At 43.7% G+C, this 16,298-nt stretch overlaps 1 protein-coding gene across 1 annotated transcript in view; it reads left to right on the top strand.

The window, feature by feature from the left end:
• The window catches only part of fhit (fragile histidine triad diadenosine triphosphatase), a 297,946-nt gene extending 285,536 nt beyond the window's left edge, over positions 1–12,410 (top strand). The window contains exon 8 of the transcript XR_009528788.1: positions 12,396–12,410. The gene's annotated coding sequence lies outside the window, so the exon portion shown is untranslated. The remainder of the gene's footprint in view (positions 1–12,395) is intronic.
• The last annotated feature ends 3,888 nt before the right edge of the window (positions 12,411–16,298 follow it).

Genomic DNA, 16,298 nt, shown 5'->3' with positions numbered 1-16,298 from the left:
TCAACTTACGTATGTAAGCTTGCAAGGGCAATATTGGGGAGGATTGAGGGGAGAACCGACAAAGCCACCAGTCGAATTACACCCCTGGAAATCAGTATAAGATGGTGTATTACTTTTGTGTTGTTGAATATTATTGATAATACTGATGAGGCAAGTAGATTCATTTAACTGAACGGACAGAGACGGTAATTCCAAGATTAAACAAATCTTTATTTAAATGGGAACAAAAATGTGCATAAACTGGAACTGCTCGAAATAAGGATTAGTGTAAAACTAATCACGCGATAGCTTAACAAGGAGAACATATTCTTTATTAAAATCAGCTGAGATATTTTGTACATAAAATCTAAAAATCACAATCAAAAATAGCAATCCAAAACTAAAACAAAACCTGCCAGACAGACGCCGGGATTCCACCGCACGCGTTTCGGCCGCGTACGGCTGCGGCACGGAACGTCTGCGACTCTGCCCTGCTTGCATTTCCACCGGGCGCGTTACGGCAGCGCAACGCTGCCTTGCGAGCCAGCCGTATTCACGCGAGATCACGAGATCACGCGATAATCCTAAACCTAATGTACTCACCTTCCACTCCCAAAACTACTGCAATTAAATGCCAAGCTTTGTCCTTCCGGCCATTGCCCTTATAAAAAGGATGATTTGGTACATAAATGACTTCATGTTGCTGAACTTCGACAATGAGTCTCTCTCCGTCCATGTTGCTGACCCTCTGAGACCCTTTGATTGATTGACTGCTGACTTGGTGCCACCTGTCATGGCGTAATAATGTTGATGATAGGCTACATGAGCTGAGTATTGTGCTTTATTTAGAAAATTGACCGGATGCTCTATGGCTTTTACTTTTTCACTTCCTGCCCTGCTCGATCTGCTCTGTTGAAATTGACGCGGTTCAGTAACAGCTTGCGGCAAAAATAGAAATGCTACGGAATGATAGCGCTGCGGCGGGGCCTGCCCGTAATTCCGACACCAAATTGTTCCGACGTCTTAATGATCCGAAATATTTCCCATTAGATCGACATGCCACTATGCCGACGGTTCAATGTTACGAAAACGGAACCCATTGGTCCGAAGGGCAATTTGTCAGACTTTTCTATTTTTTTTTCAAAAAAGGTGCATTAGGCCGACGGTTCAATATGACGAATAGGCCTACATATAAAGAGTTTTATACCTCGCTCTCGCTCTCTCTCGCTCTATCTCACTCTCTCCAAAATACAACATAGGCTTACATATCACGTTCACGATGAATATTGGAGAGCAAAGTGACAACGCTTTCACTTCATTTCGACAGGGTGTTTCAGCCCCATGGACAGAGAGCGTAGGTCTAATTCTCAACATGGGCACGAACACACACACACACGCACACACAAACACACACACACACGCACACACAAACACACACACACACACACACACACTTGACTAAGTACACGGTATGAGGTATAAGTTTGACTAAATCAATACCAGCGAAATTATTTTGGCTAAAAGCCCACTGTAAACACAGTAAACAACACATATAGGCCCACACACAGCTACTAAAGATAAAAATTTTATTTGTTTTTCACTCACCGTTTGACTTCTTTACGGGAAAAGTATTAGTCCTTGTATAACATGCGCCTCATAAATTCACCTCTTGTGACCGTTCAAGCCCACAGCAACAGTCTGGCTTGGTGAAGTGCACTGCTGGAACTTAGCCTATTGTCTTTTATTTTTGGTTTCATAATCACACATGTGGAATTGTGCCTTGGCCTATTCGGCATATTGAACCGTCGGCCTAATGCGCCTCCTTTTTGAAAAGTCGCACAAACGGACCTTCGGACCAATGGGTTCCGTTTTCGGAACATCGGCATAGTGGCATGTCGATCTAATGGGAAATATTTCGGACCATTGAGATGTCGGAACAATGAGGCGTCGGAATTACGGCATGGCACCGCTGTGGCACGGCGAGCCACTCCTGGGACGTTGCTGATACGTTCCGCAGCCGTGCCCGCTGGATATGGTCTCATTGATTATAGTATAACCTATCTGCTGCGGTGACCGTGGCCAAGACGTGCCGCAGCCGTAACGCTGCCGTAACGCGTCCAGTGGAATCAGGCCTTTAAGGGCCTAAACACACCGGCGCCGACGCGCATTTCATGCGCGTCAAAAGCCGCCTCTAGCACCAACTGGAAGCGGCGCGACGGTCGCGCTGCAGTATAAGAGCAGGAAGTCACCCGTCGATCAACCGCAAAAAAGAGAAGAACGCCATGGGTGAGTAGCCTAGTTTATTTATTTTCCATCTTTTTCGCTGAAAATTTTGAAAAATGTATTGTTTTATTTACCGTCATTTATTTATTTTATATTGTGAAATTATTCATCTACTCCATCAACAATCACCATAAGTGCAGGACCTTCTATTAAGCCTTTTTAGTATATAGTGCAGTCACCTTTTAAGGGCAATTGTTGTTGTGTGTACTTGTATTGAGCTACTGGATGGCTTTATTGGTCCCCATACAGTAGCTATCTATCCATCTATATAGCCTTAACATAGCCACATATTTACATGTATTCAGCCAGTAGTTATCCATTTTAATTGAACACAAGCGCTTTTACATTTTATTGATTTTTTTTTTTATTTCAACAGAACAAAGAGGGTGGCTGCCCTTCTTCTGCTGTGCCGTAGGCTGGCAAGGAGAAGACGAAGGGTTTGTGTGCACCCCATCAATGAACGGAGGGAAGATCAGGGGGTATACCACAATCTGGTCCAGGAGCTCCGTGCAGATCCTGAGAGGCACCGCAAATACTTCAGGATGAATGCCACTGAGATGGACCAAATCCTTTCAATAATTGGTCCTGACATTACAAAGATGGACACAAATTACAGTAGTTCCATCGAACCAAAACAAAAGCTTGCGGTCACATTAAGGTAAAACTTAAAAACATATCATAAATATTTGGCCTGTTACGCCCTTTGCAATTGTAATGTGATTAAGGGCTATAATAATGTGCCCAGATCTCATTAAAAAAAAGCAATGTATTTGGTCCAAACAGAAAAAACAAATAATACTAATGTGGGGCCCGTGGCTCCCTCACAATCGTTCATAATGTTGATCCTTCTCGGAGGATGGCCCTCCCATAGACCCATAGGGTTGACTATGGTGAGGAGGTTTCCAGGTCGTCCAGGACTTGCAGGTTCCTGGCATTGAGTCTGTCCAGCTGAGGAACCAAACTCAGCAAAAAATGCTCACAGGCAGTTGTTGGAACTGTTGGTGGTGGCACTGTGATGAAGTCCAGGAGCCTGTCGTTGACCACAGTGTTGGGGCTTCTGCTCCTGTGTCTGCTGCTGGATGCAGTGCCTCGTTGGGCTGCCATCCTCTCAGTCCGGGGAGGTCGAGCTGCATCCTCCTGCTGCTCCTGTGCCTCCTCTTCCTGGGTGTTCTGCCCTGGCTCAGAGGCCTCCAAATTGCCTATGGTGCTAGAGGTAAAACAATTGTAACTGTAAATTACTCTAAAAAGTAATAGCAAATAATGATTTGGTACTGGCTTTACAATGATGATTCAAGCAAGGGGACTGACCTTCTGCTCGGCATAACGGGCATGAGCGTTGCGTATTTCCAGTCCCGGTGGCTTGTTGCCCCAGACCCACTTGGAAGATGCATTTTTTTTCGGGACTTGACAAATGAATCCCTCAGTCCCTTCCACCTGGCCTTGCAATCTCCCACTGTAAATGGGGAAATAAGTAAATTATCAAACAAGTGTTCGCCGACTATTTTCTTCGCTTTTACAGGTATATAGCCACAAGAGATTCCATTGCAAGCCTTGCTTTCAGCTACCGCTTGGGCGTAAGCACGGTCTCCAACGCCATCAAGGACACCTGTGACACCATCAATATGAGGATGGTGGGGACATGCATGCCACCGCCAACCGAGTATGAATGGCGAGGAATAGTGGCAAAGTTCTTGGAAAGGTGGAACTTCCAAAATTGCATTGGTGCCCTTGATGGAAAACACGTCTCCATACAGGCACCCCCCGGATCTGGCACCCTGTATTTTAATTACAAAAAAAGCTTTTCCGTTTTCCTCATGCCCCTGGTGGACGCAGACTATCGTTTTAGGGTGGTCCACATCGGGGCATATGGTAGGTCCAGTGATGGGGGAGTGTTGGCTGCATCTGCACTGGGCAGAGGTCTGGAGGCTGCAACCCTCAATGTCCCTCAGGATGCAGTCATAACCGCTGCTCAACATCTGGGTGACATGCCGTTCACGGTGAATGGAGATGCTGCTTTCCCTCTGAAAACATATCTGATGAGGCCCTATCCTGGACGCGACATCTCCCTGGAGAGGCGCATTTTCAATTACAGACTATCACGGGCCAGAAATGTGGTTGAAAATGCCTTTGGCATCCTAACATCCAGGTGGCAGATCTTCAAAAGAAGCATCTCCCTCCACCCCAACAAAGTGGATGCCATTGTGCTAACAACATGCATACTGCATAACTATCTTCTTCAACCAGCAGACAATCAGAGATTGCTGGACGAGCAGGGAGGCAACAACCTTGAGGGGATGGAGAGGATGAGGTGGGGAAACAGAGATGGGCAGGCAGCACATGCTGTCAGAGACAAGCTGTGCCAATATTTCAATTCGCCACTAGGAAGTGTGCAATGGCAGAACCGTATGGTGTAGCCTAGTCATGATGACCTATAATTTAGTTATTATCCCTCTCTGGTATTAATACTCTTTTGCATATATATACACACACACACTTTTTTTTATCCCTCCGGATAAATACAGTGATGTTATTGCTGTGCTGGACTCTGTAGCCGGTCAATTTTATTTGAGTGCTCGAGACACTTAATGTTATTTTTCCTTAAACCCAGAGAAACGGTTACTCTGATACCAGAGAGACAGTTAATACATGATCTGATACCAGAGAGACAGTTAATACATGACAATGCATTTTTGAACTTTGCCTGTGTTTTCTTTTACTTAGCCTATCTATTTTATTGTATATTTATTGTATTTCTATGTGAAGCACTTTGAGTCTGCTTCATGTATGAAAAGTGCTATATAAATGAAGTTGCCTTGCCTTAAAAAAAAAAAAAAATATTACAAGTAATCTGGTTTCTACCTACATGGTGTGATTATATGCGACTTGATTTCGTCTATTTCCATCATGGTTAATGGTTTGGGTACTTAGTCCACCATTGTTGATTTCTCACCTGAAGAGCCAATCTCCAGAGCTATGGCTCGCCAGGCAATGTCCTTTTTGGAGTCGTCTTTGTAATGATGGGAACTTTGGTCATACAATTCAACATATTTTTCCACCTCGACGACCAGTCTCTCATCATCCATTCTCGTAATTGTTTCTCACAAACGAAAGAGGGCGACATCCAGTGGTGAGGAGTAGATATGCCGCGCGGCGCCAATGTGGGCTCGCACATCCGGAATAATGGGGGCTGACTTTTCGACTCGCCGCTTCGGCACCGGTGTGTTTAGGCCCTGTGTTTAAGGCCTGGAATCAGGCCTTAACGCTGAGGCCAACTGCCGAGAGGCAAACTACACCGAGGAGTGCCTAGGGGTGCTACCACTCACCTCAGGTGCCTCACATCAATCATCACTGCAAACTAAAACTGGTGGAAAAATGTATTGTTTCCCAGTGCTTCAACTCGCATGCAAGTGAAGGGACCTCACCATGGGTGTCTAGCCTCCCTACAGTTTGGCGCCCAGCTCCAGTCTAGAGAAAATTAAATTAAAACAGTATCAAAGCAAACATTTAACCCCCAGTTGGTTCAATAAAAATAAAGTATTGTAATCATGAGCAAAAGATAAGCAAGATGAAAGTATGGCAAAACAGCAGCAGGTGAACCTACAAAAATGAACAAGAATGGAATTAGCCCTGCTCACCATGCTGCACACTGACAAAACTTGGTGTGGCCCACACTAGACACCACTAGGCTAGTGACAATGCCCCCCAAATTCTGAGATACCCCTACCGGAGGTAGAACTAAACCCAACAATGTTTTTCCTCATCTCTAAGGTCTCCCATACATGAAAGTGATTCTTGGCTAAAATATTTTTACTGCTAAGATTGTGAAATTGACAGATATTGTTATATACCTCCAAACAAAAAAAGGCCTAAAATATAGCCTGTCCGTATGGGAGTTAAGACATATAAACTACTGCAGAATGATAACAAGCTCTGAGAGCTTTGAGACTTGGCAAGTTTGTAGCCAGGGAGTCAATGCACCTACTGGAAAAAGCTGGATGTGAATATCTTGATGTATGAAGTAGATGGAGACCTATAAACACATACCTAAAATAAGCGGACAGTGAAAAAAATGATTTCTATGCAGAATGTTATCATTTACTTTGTAGTTGCTTTGCCAGGCATTATCACAGGAACACATATGATGGCTTGTTGGAAAGGTGGGATTGTGCTGAATCCAGCAATACCAAATATGTATATATGGTATGAACAATAAAGATGGTATGTCACTCAATGTATGAGGTGTCCAAAATGAAAGAAAATGAAACTGATATAAAAGTCCAAAGCTGCAAATTGCAAATTAAGTAAGAGGTTAGTGCTGCTCTATACTACACATTTAATAATGACACAAATAATATAGCACATTGTATATATACTGTATATATCTATACAGTTCATATGGAAACAAAGACTGAAATTGAAAGATGACACGTTTACAGTGACTACTTGTACTGTCCTCGAAACTCATAAAATGGCTTGTTGGAAGGATGTCATTGCGCTAAATCCAGCCAACCAAATATAAAAATATAATATAAATATATCATATATATAATATAAAATAAACCATGCAACCATTCATAATTAGATGTTTTAGCTGTCCCAAATGAAAGAACTCATTGCATTGCAATGTGCTGTAGTGTCCTATCTGAGGCGAGTCTAGTTATGGCTTAGGGCCTGGCAATAGCACACACAGGAGACCAGGAGTCAGGATTGCAGTTTGGCATTGATGAGCCTTTTAATAAAACTATTACTTAAACTATAACATTTCATTGTCACTCATCCACATCATCATCAGTGACAAAATGAGTCACATTTGGACAGTCTGGAAAAGAGCAAGAGCAAAACTCAGTGCAAGTCAATCCCACTGCAAGACACTGGCATTTGGTGGTATCATTGCATTTTCCATCTTTACAGTACATATGGGTGATGTCTCTGACTTCTTTAGGTGCTGGTTCCTTCTGGAACATCACAGGTTCAATGGACCCATCTTCTCTGAGCTTCCATCCTCTACCAACTGGGTTCCAGAGATGAGGCCTGGCCAGGTGGCTGTGACGCCACACTGCTGTTTGATACAAGGCTCTCAACACATGTTGCTGGAAGGCATCTTCTGTTGGAGGTAGATTTGCTGCAGATGCATCTGTGGTAGATGCAAGTGTGTACCTCAGCTCATCCAGATTGGTGCAAAGATGTCCATCCACCCTTTTCTTTTGGCCATACAGGAGCAGGGCATATTTTCTTGCCACAGGCAAAGCTTCTTGCAGGCTTCCAGAAAGTCCAAACTTAGTCATTTCCTTCAGCTCACTCAGATGGGACTTCAGTCTTGTGAAGGCAGTGGTCTTCCCAATTCTGTATAAGCTGCTTGTTGTATCGCAACCTGTGAGGGCATGGCATGCAGGCAAACAATCACAAAGAACCGGTCCAAGCTTCTGAGTGATTGAACAGACTGGGATGAATCTTTCCTTCAGGCCATGTCCAGAGTGCATGAAAACTGCAGAGGATCCAAACATTCCTTTGCTTGTATAGTAGATCAGCAAAACCAGCACATCTGTGTCATCACATTTGACTATTAGACGAGAATGTGACCTTGCAAGGTGTATTGCATGTAACACCAGTCTCGTATCTGCCTCCTCCTGGTCACTGTAAAGCTCTGTCAAATTGTCGATGCCTGACTTCCTAACCCTCTTTACTTCCTCACCATTATCAAAACCACCAGCCAAGATAACTGTGTTCTCTGAAGAGAGTCTCATCGGCCCAGTACTTGTGATGTAGTTACTCACAAAGCTACATAGAGCAGCCTTGTTTCCACTTATCTTAAGGTATTTCCTATAGTTTGGAACACTTGCTTGTCCTGTGATGATATGTGTTCGTGTGGTTTGAATGGTGCCTCTTCTTTGCCTCTCTAGATCTTTGACTGAGTGTTGATGGTCATATCTGTCAAACACTACAACAACACAGCTGATGCCTTCCTTTCCCATTAACATTGTGATCTTTTTCCAGACACACTCGGCCAGGTCGTTGAATGTTTGAAAGGCTGAATCATGGAGAGTCTGTATAAGAGCCATGCCATCGATGATGTATGCTGATGGTACGTCAACATTTGGCAGCTGCTGTGACTCTTCAACAACAGCCTCCAGTTTCTTGGCAAGGTCAGCTTTAGTTGTCTTCCTCATGCTTCCATCATCATAAAACAAAGAGGGCGGGACAGCTGCGAGTTCATGAGACATCACAGTTTCCATGGACACCTCTCGCTGCTTGGAAACAGCCAGTAACCTTCGAAAGAGCACATCTGAGTCCATGTGAACCTGTCTAGACTGGACTCCAACTGATGTTTTCATATCCTTGAAGGTTGCACACTGGTTTCTTTTCTCAGGCTCCCAGAAGCTCTTTGTTCTTTTTGATTTTGCCAGACGTTCTTCAATAAAGACGGCATTCTGCTTTGCACCATCTTGGAGGAAGCTTGAGAGCCCTTTTGCAACCTTCTCAGATGCAACCTGACCACTTGCAATATTGATCAATTCCTCAGGAATGCTTTCAAGATCAAAAGGATTCTGTCTCTGCTCCACAGCTTCCATTATCTTCTGTATGTCTCTCTCGTCTCTTTCCGTTCTGGATGCTCCATGCTCCTGGTGTACTTTTTGGCCCTTTGCATCAGTGTCACAAAGCTCTTTCATGGCATCCACATATGCTGTGGTCACATGTCTTGTCATCAGCCATCTTGTGAGAGCTCCCTTTCGCAATGTAAAACCAACAACTCCACCCTGACTCTTGCCTTCACGATTAATGGTTTGCTCCAGTGCCTGATCAGATGCCACACAGTTGAAGCTTCGATGCTCAGACCGGCGAACAACAAACCCACCTTGCTGCATGAATGTGTATGCTTCTGGTTGTTCATGTTCAAGAGCTTTCATTTCTGCAACATAGACAGGCATGTACTTGGAATAATTGGTCCTTCCAGCAGCTCTGAACCAAGGCATAACTTCACACATGCAATTCAGGTGAAGTTGAAAGTCAGCTTCGCGTTCTGAGCGAAGGATCCGTAGCAACAGATCAGCACCATTTAGGAACATTATCCAGTATCCAAATGTTGCTGATTGCTTAACTCCCTCATTTGTGAACTTCTGGATTTTCTTCTGAATCTCATGGAGTTCAGTCTCCACCTCACCGATGAACTGTTGAGCAGTGGCCTTGTCATTACCATGAAATGCATGCTGTACATCTCGTAGGAGTTGCTCTTGTTCTTCAGTCATTGCACACAGCGTTCCAGAAGAGCCTGAACAGAGCCTCAGAGGCTAGCTTTATGCTCCTTACTCCTCTTGCCAGCTGTTTCCCTTGAAGCATCTGTCGAGCTGTTCCCTCTGCATACACATCTGACTCAGTAAGTATGTCAAAGAGTCCACCATCGCCATACAGCTTTCCGATGCTTGCCAGGTAAGCCATCGTGATATGCATACCTCCCAGTCTCATTGTGATCTTTCCTTGTAAAGGAAGTGGTTTGCTCCACATTATCTGTTGTGCTTTACTATAAATAGCAAGGTCTGCAGTCACAAGAATATGGTCCTGTCCCAGGTCTGCAGCAAGCTGTACAAGTCTTATCAAAGATGTATAGATGGTGGACAATTCTGAGGGTGATTCTCTTATGAAGGGCATGTAGAGTACACTGGCTACTGAACAAGCAGTGTCTGACGTGAAGGCATTGAATGCAGACCATGAAGGGACATGCTGCTGATTCTCAATTACATTTCGGGACAGCTTCCATACCAGATCTCTGTCTTCAGCTGCTTTAGAGACTGTTGTGTTTGTGTTTAGTAACTCAGGAAGTTCAGGTGGTTCTGGTCGCTTTGTTGATTTGATGTATCTGTCAATTGAAATGAGAGGATAATCTTGTGATCATATGCATTGAATATTATATCACTTTAAAACTTCACAGCATACATTCACTTCACTATTAAACATTTCATCCACCCATTATATTTTTAGCAGTGCATGTGAATAAGTGGATACCATAACATTAAAACATAAAAATTGATTTAAAAAAAATGTCAATGTCAAAAATAAGTACCTGTGAAGTGTATCTCCATTCAGGTCGAATGTGTTTAAGGTGGTGAGGGACCTCTCTGGAACCTGTGCTAGGCATGTATCTGCTGTGGAGACTTGGCCTCTTCGGAACACAACAGAAGCCATAGCATGAGTTGTATGCTTCCCATCCAGGGTATCTTCATTTTGGTCAAAGTTGTCGATGGCTGCATCAACAATTCCATGTTCAGCGACTCCAGTGAGGCCTGTTGGGATGTAGACACCTCTTTCTGTCCTTGATATCTGGTCTGCTGCCACAGATGTGAGGAAATGCCTAACCTCTGTATAGGAAACACAGTGCCCCATTGCACTGAGCTCATCGATGAGTGTCTTACTACCAAACTCATGATGAATCAAAATGGCGAGTCCCAGTGTGATTGACGTATGGATGTGACGGCTCTGCCCAATGAGATCATGACAGATTGCTATCACACACAGATTGTCCTTCGAAGCTGGGTCATCATCACATGTTTGGTAACCTCTGTGGGCACGTGAATCAACACACCAGTTCACAAAATCATACAGGGTGTTTGGTACATACTTGCTGCATTGACAACGTGATAGACGATCACTGCTGACATATGATTTACTGTCATGCTCTACCTGCTCCATGCTTTTCCTCAATATGTTTTACAGAGGGCTAAGCACTAATTTACTTGTATGATTCTAGGTCAGCCTTTTGACATGAAATGTAATGATTGTAATGCAATGATTTACCTGTCAGTTTAGGAAAATATCCATGAAGACAATGATGTAGCTAGCTTCATCATTGGTCACATCAAAGGTCAAATCAAAGGTCACATCAAGGGGGTAGTGGGTTCTACTGCCCACTTCTGGTCTGGAGAGACCAAAGCTGCCAACATTATTTCCCATTATTCAGTAATTACTTGACTACAAAGAAATTCAAGTGGATGTAAATATTTTGATATAGGTGTTCTTTTCAATTATAACCTGATTCAATTGGATCTTTCTTTCTGTATGAACTATATAATACAATGTGCCATATTACAAATATAATCATTAAATGTATTATAATATACAGCAGCACTTACCTCATGTAAGTTAATTTGCAGTATTATTGAATTTATCAACATTCCTCTGACCACTGATATTGGGCATTGGACTGGTTTCATTTTCTTTCATTTTGGACACCTCATACATTGAGTGACATACCATTTTCATTGTTCATACCATATATAGATGTTTGGTATTGCTGGATTCAGCACAATCCCACCTTTCCAACAAGCCATCTTATGTGTTCCTATGATAATGCCTGGCAAAGCAACTACAAAGTAAATGATAACATTCTGCATAGAAATCATTTTTTTCACTGTCCGCTTATTTTAGGTATGTGTTTATAGGTCTCCATCTACTTCATGCATCAAGATATTCACATCCAGGTTTTTCCAGTAGGTGAAGTGACTCCCTGGCTACAAACTTGCCAAGTCTCAAAGCTCTCAGAGCTTGTCTTATCATTCTGCATTAGTTTATCTGTCTTAACTCCCATACGGACAGGCTATATTTTAGGCCTTTTTTTGTTTGGAGGTATATAACAATATCTGTCAATTTCACAATCTTAGCAGTAAAAATATTTTAGCCAAGAATCACTTTCATGTATGGGAGACCTTAGAGATGAGGAAAAACATTGTTGGGTTTAGTTCTACCTCCGGTAGGGGTATCTCAAAAACTAAAGCCCTTTCTGACTGTTTGTCACTAGCCTACACCACGGGTTTGAGGGAATGAGTCCAAAGTCATTTGACCACAGGGGGCTATCCTAAAGCTAAATAAAACAAATCAAATGAATGGGAAGCCCGCTCAAAAGTGCACTCCCTCCCTCCGTCCGTCCGTCCGTCCATCCATCCATCCATCCATCCATCCATCCATCCATCCATCCATCCATCCATCCATCCATCTGTCCTCCATCCATCCATCAAAATGCTATTCACATAGTTTGCACTACACCAGCTACAGCAGGGGCACGAGCCATACTCAGGTACATGGCCACAGCTGCCTTAAATAAGGCCTTAATTAGGGGACTTGACCAATCTGGGGCTGCATTCAAGAGCACTACGCTTGACTAGGGTTTCTAGCCTGCTACATAAGCATCTATGACTTCTTGCTTGTGTACGACTAACAATCTGGGATCACTCCCGCCAAAGGTTACTCAGCAAGTTCAGTCTCCCAGTTTGTTAGTCGCACAAGTGGTTTGAGAGCTGGAAGAGGCGAAGGGTTGTGTGGGAGTGTGAGAGGTCCACCGCTGGTGTAGAGGGTGTCTCCTCACCAAGCACGCTGAGGAGATGACACCGTCATTATGAAGATAAATGTAAAGCAGCGGCTCCACTTACTAGGGGCCCCTCGGAGGAGAGATGCTGCAGATAAGCGTGTGTATGTGATCTCTAACCAACTGTGTCAGTGTTTTCAGAGCTTCCCAGCAGTGCTATCAAACTAAGCTAGCGAGGAAGGTTGTTAAATCCTGACGTGTGGCTGCAGAAGCACACAAACTAGGAATGCCACATTCACAGATTTAAAAGCTAAGCTTAACACATGAAACATATCAGCACCACCAGTAAAGTCTGAATATACATGTACATACGGTAGATGCACTTTCTCTTTGTGTTAAAGAAAGAGTGTTGTCAAGCTTATTAATAGTATAAATTACTTTTAATATCCACTCTTTGTTAGAATGAATTCCCTGAATATCTCAAAGAATGCTAGCTTGCATTGCTTGTCAACCAGTTTTTGGTCTTTGGGAACTATGTAGCTTCTAGCACTATAGTTTTTTTGCAATAATGTCGATATTTTAACTATATCAGTAATTTTTTACTATTTTTGCTTCGTGCCAAACAACGCTCCCTAGCTGTTCACAAATCACTGTAATCCACGGCCTCTCGTGGCTCATTGCTCTAATACTCTAGTCTAACCCAGTGCTCCTTAATTTCCCCCAATTAGAGTTCTAATTGGCATCACAGCCAAAACATAATTTCCTAAAACAAATCAGGTAAAAGTATGCTATTTGAAATAGTACTCTGGATAACAAGGAATTGGTCTTGCAGGAATATGTTCTGCAAGACGAAGCCTTTGAGGACTATTTGAATGTTGGGATAAGGAGAGTGACGTTTGGTTATGCAAAATCTCTCCAAACACTGTTCTGTTGAGTAACGGTTGATGCAGCCTTGGCTTTGGTTCACACACCTGCTCGTGTAATAATAATAATAATAATAAATTGTATTTATAATGAACTTTATATTCAAGAATCTCAAAGTGCTTCAGAGAAAAAAAAAAAAAAACTATCAAAAGGGGGAACCTCAAAGAAAGTTTAGCTAAATGCTCTTTTAAAGAGATGGGTTTTGAGGTTCCGTTTAAAAAGAGCTGTAGTCTGTGGAGCCCTCAGGTGGTCAGGGAGGGCGTTCCATAGTCTAGGGGCAGCAGCAGAAAAGGCCCGATCACCCATGGTGCACAGCTTCGTATGTCGGGTTTGGAGGGTGTGAGTGGATCCTGAACGGAGTGTACGTGAGGTTGTCGGGGGGGTGAGGAGTTCCTGAAGGTAGAGGGGGGCAAGTCCGTGAAGGCACTGGTGGGTGAGGAGGGAGACCTTGTACTCAATTCTGAGTGGGACAGGGAGCCAGTGCAGTGATTTCAGGATGGGGGTGATGTGGTCATGCTTGCGTACCCTCATCAGGACCCTGGCAGCACTGTTTTGAATGTATTGGAGCCTCTGGATGCTCTTGCCAGGGATCCCAATGAGGAGTGCATTGCAGTAGTCCAACCTGGAGGAGACAAAGGCATGGACGAGCTTCTCTGCATCAGCCAGGGTGAGTGATTGGCGGAGTTTGGCGATGTTCCTGAGGTGGTATAATGTTGTCTTACAGAGGTGTTTGCAAAATTAAGTTGTGGGTCCATTTTAACACCGAGGTTGGTGACGGATGTGGAAAGGGGGATGTTTTGGCCAGAGAAGGTGATATTGGTGATGGTGGGGGAGCGGAGCTGATGTGGCGTGCCAACAAGGATGGCTTCCGTTTTATGGCTGTTAAGTTGTAGGAAGTTGAGCTTCATCCACGCCTCTATCTCCTCCAGGCAGGTGGTCAGTGTGGATGTTGGCAGAGGGGCAGAAGAAGTGGGGGTTGTCCTGATGTAGAGCTGTGTATCATCAGCATAGCAGTGGTAAGATAAGCCATGCCTGCTAATGACACTACCCAGGGGGAGCATGTACAGTGAGAACAGTGTGGGGCCCAACACCGAGCCCTGGGGGACACCGCAGGTGACGTTGTTGGTGTGTGATTTTGCTTTGCCCAGGGCAACGTGCTCAGTTCTGTCAGTGAGGTACGAGGTGAACCAGTTCTTTACATTTCCTGATAGTCCAATGGTGTATTGCAGGCGGTGAACGAGAATATTGTGGTCAACCGTATCAAAAGCAGCTGTTAAGTCCAGGAGGATGAGGAGAAATGGGGAGCCGGTGTCTGCTGCCATCAGGAGGTCATTTGTGACCCTGACCAAGGCTGTTTCTGTACTGTGGCCATAGCGGAAACCAGACTGGAATTTTTCAAACAAGTGATGTTGTATGAGGTGATCCTGGAGTTGTGCTGCAACTGTTTTTTCCAGAACTTTTGACAGAAATGGGAGATTTGAGATGGGCCTGTAGTTGGAGAGGACTTCTGGATCAAGGGTAGGTTTTTTTAATGTTGGTCTGATGACAGCAGTTTTTAATGCAGATGGGATATGGCCGGCCAGGAGGGAGTGGTTAATGATATTGTGTACTACGCTTTCCACAACAGTTACACTGCTCAAGCACAGAGGTAAATGTGTTTAACTAACAACCAATTCAATTTAATTAATGTGTTTTGATTTGGAACTCAATACAATTAACACTTTAACACATTAAAGCATCCCGCTGAAAACATTGTTCATTGCTCAATGCCATCTCATACCAAGGGATCAAAGTGTATGCTTCCACAAAACGAGATGTTTACTCATGTGAATAGTGCCACACTTCTCTCCCCAGCTTCTTGCTGTTGTGTATGTTTACTGCACTTTTGCTCTGCAAACTGTTCAATGTGAGCATAGTGTTGCTGTTTAACCCACTGCATTATGATAGGGTACCTGCCTCAAATCAAACATGAGACACAAATAGAACTCACGGAACACGCTGTGCTTGACGTCGTGGCTGTGAAGGGACGTCTTGGTAGGTTTTTACTGTCTTTACAAATCTAAAAGTGATAGCAAAGAGATTTGCCTGAACTTTGTTGTGGCAGCCACCATCCCATATTATTTGACATTAGTGTTTTACTTCATTTAGTTCTACATTTATTCATGTTGACCCTTGAATCAATCACTGATGTGTCTTCAAATGTTGTTTACTATCCTCTGTGTTTGTGAGATTTGTGAGAGTTTGCATATGCGCTGCATGTCTCCTTCCATCCAGAACCAAACTGCCCGGCGGCAGAAGGCTACCTCCTCCTCTGCTTGGGGAGTCAGCGACCGTATCCTCTTCTATTGATGTTTAGCTTAACTCCCATCTGAGGTAAATTGAGGGATATTTTCTCTACTATTTAATACAATTATATGATGCTCAAACTGGGAACTCATTTTGGTCAGGGTCCATTGTTGTTTCAATTCTCAGGGTCCAGCTATTGTGGCTAGTGTGTGTGTGTGTGTGTGTGTGTGTGTGTGTGTGTGTGTGTGTGTGTGTGTGTGTGTGTGTGTGTGTGTGTGTGTGTGTGTGTGTGTGTGTGTGTGTGCGTGTGTGTGTGCGCGCTATCGTAGAAAATAATGAAGTTTTAAAAGGATATCTCCACATTTTCGAATATATTAGTGGAGAGAAATGTACCAACCGGGGGGGAGGGGCAGGCTCCAGACCCTGTTCCATTGTTATTTCAACGGCTCAGAGGATCCGGAGTTGACCGGCAAACACACAGTCTAATCCTCAGTTCAGTTAGATAATAAGTATAAGTAGCCGTTAATTTAAGTAT

The sequence above is a fragment of the Gadus macrocephalus genome, chromosome 13 (assembly GCF_031168955.1).
Source record: "Gadus macrocephalus chromosome 13, ASM3116895v1".
In the NCBI taxonomy this organism is placed as follows: domain Eukaryota; kingdom Metazoa; phylum Chordata; class Actinopteri; order Gadiformes; family Gadidae; genus Gadus; species Gadus macrocephalus.
This window is presented reverse-complemented; position numbering and strand designations above follow the sequence as displayed.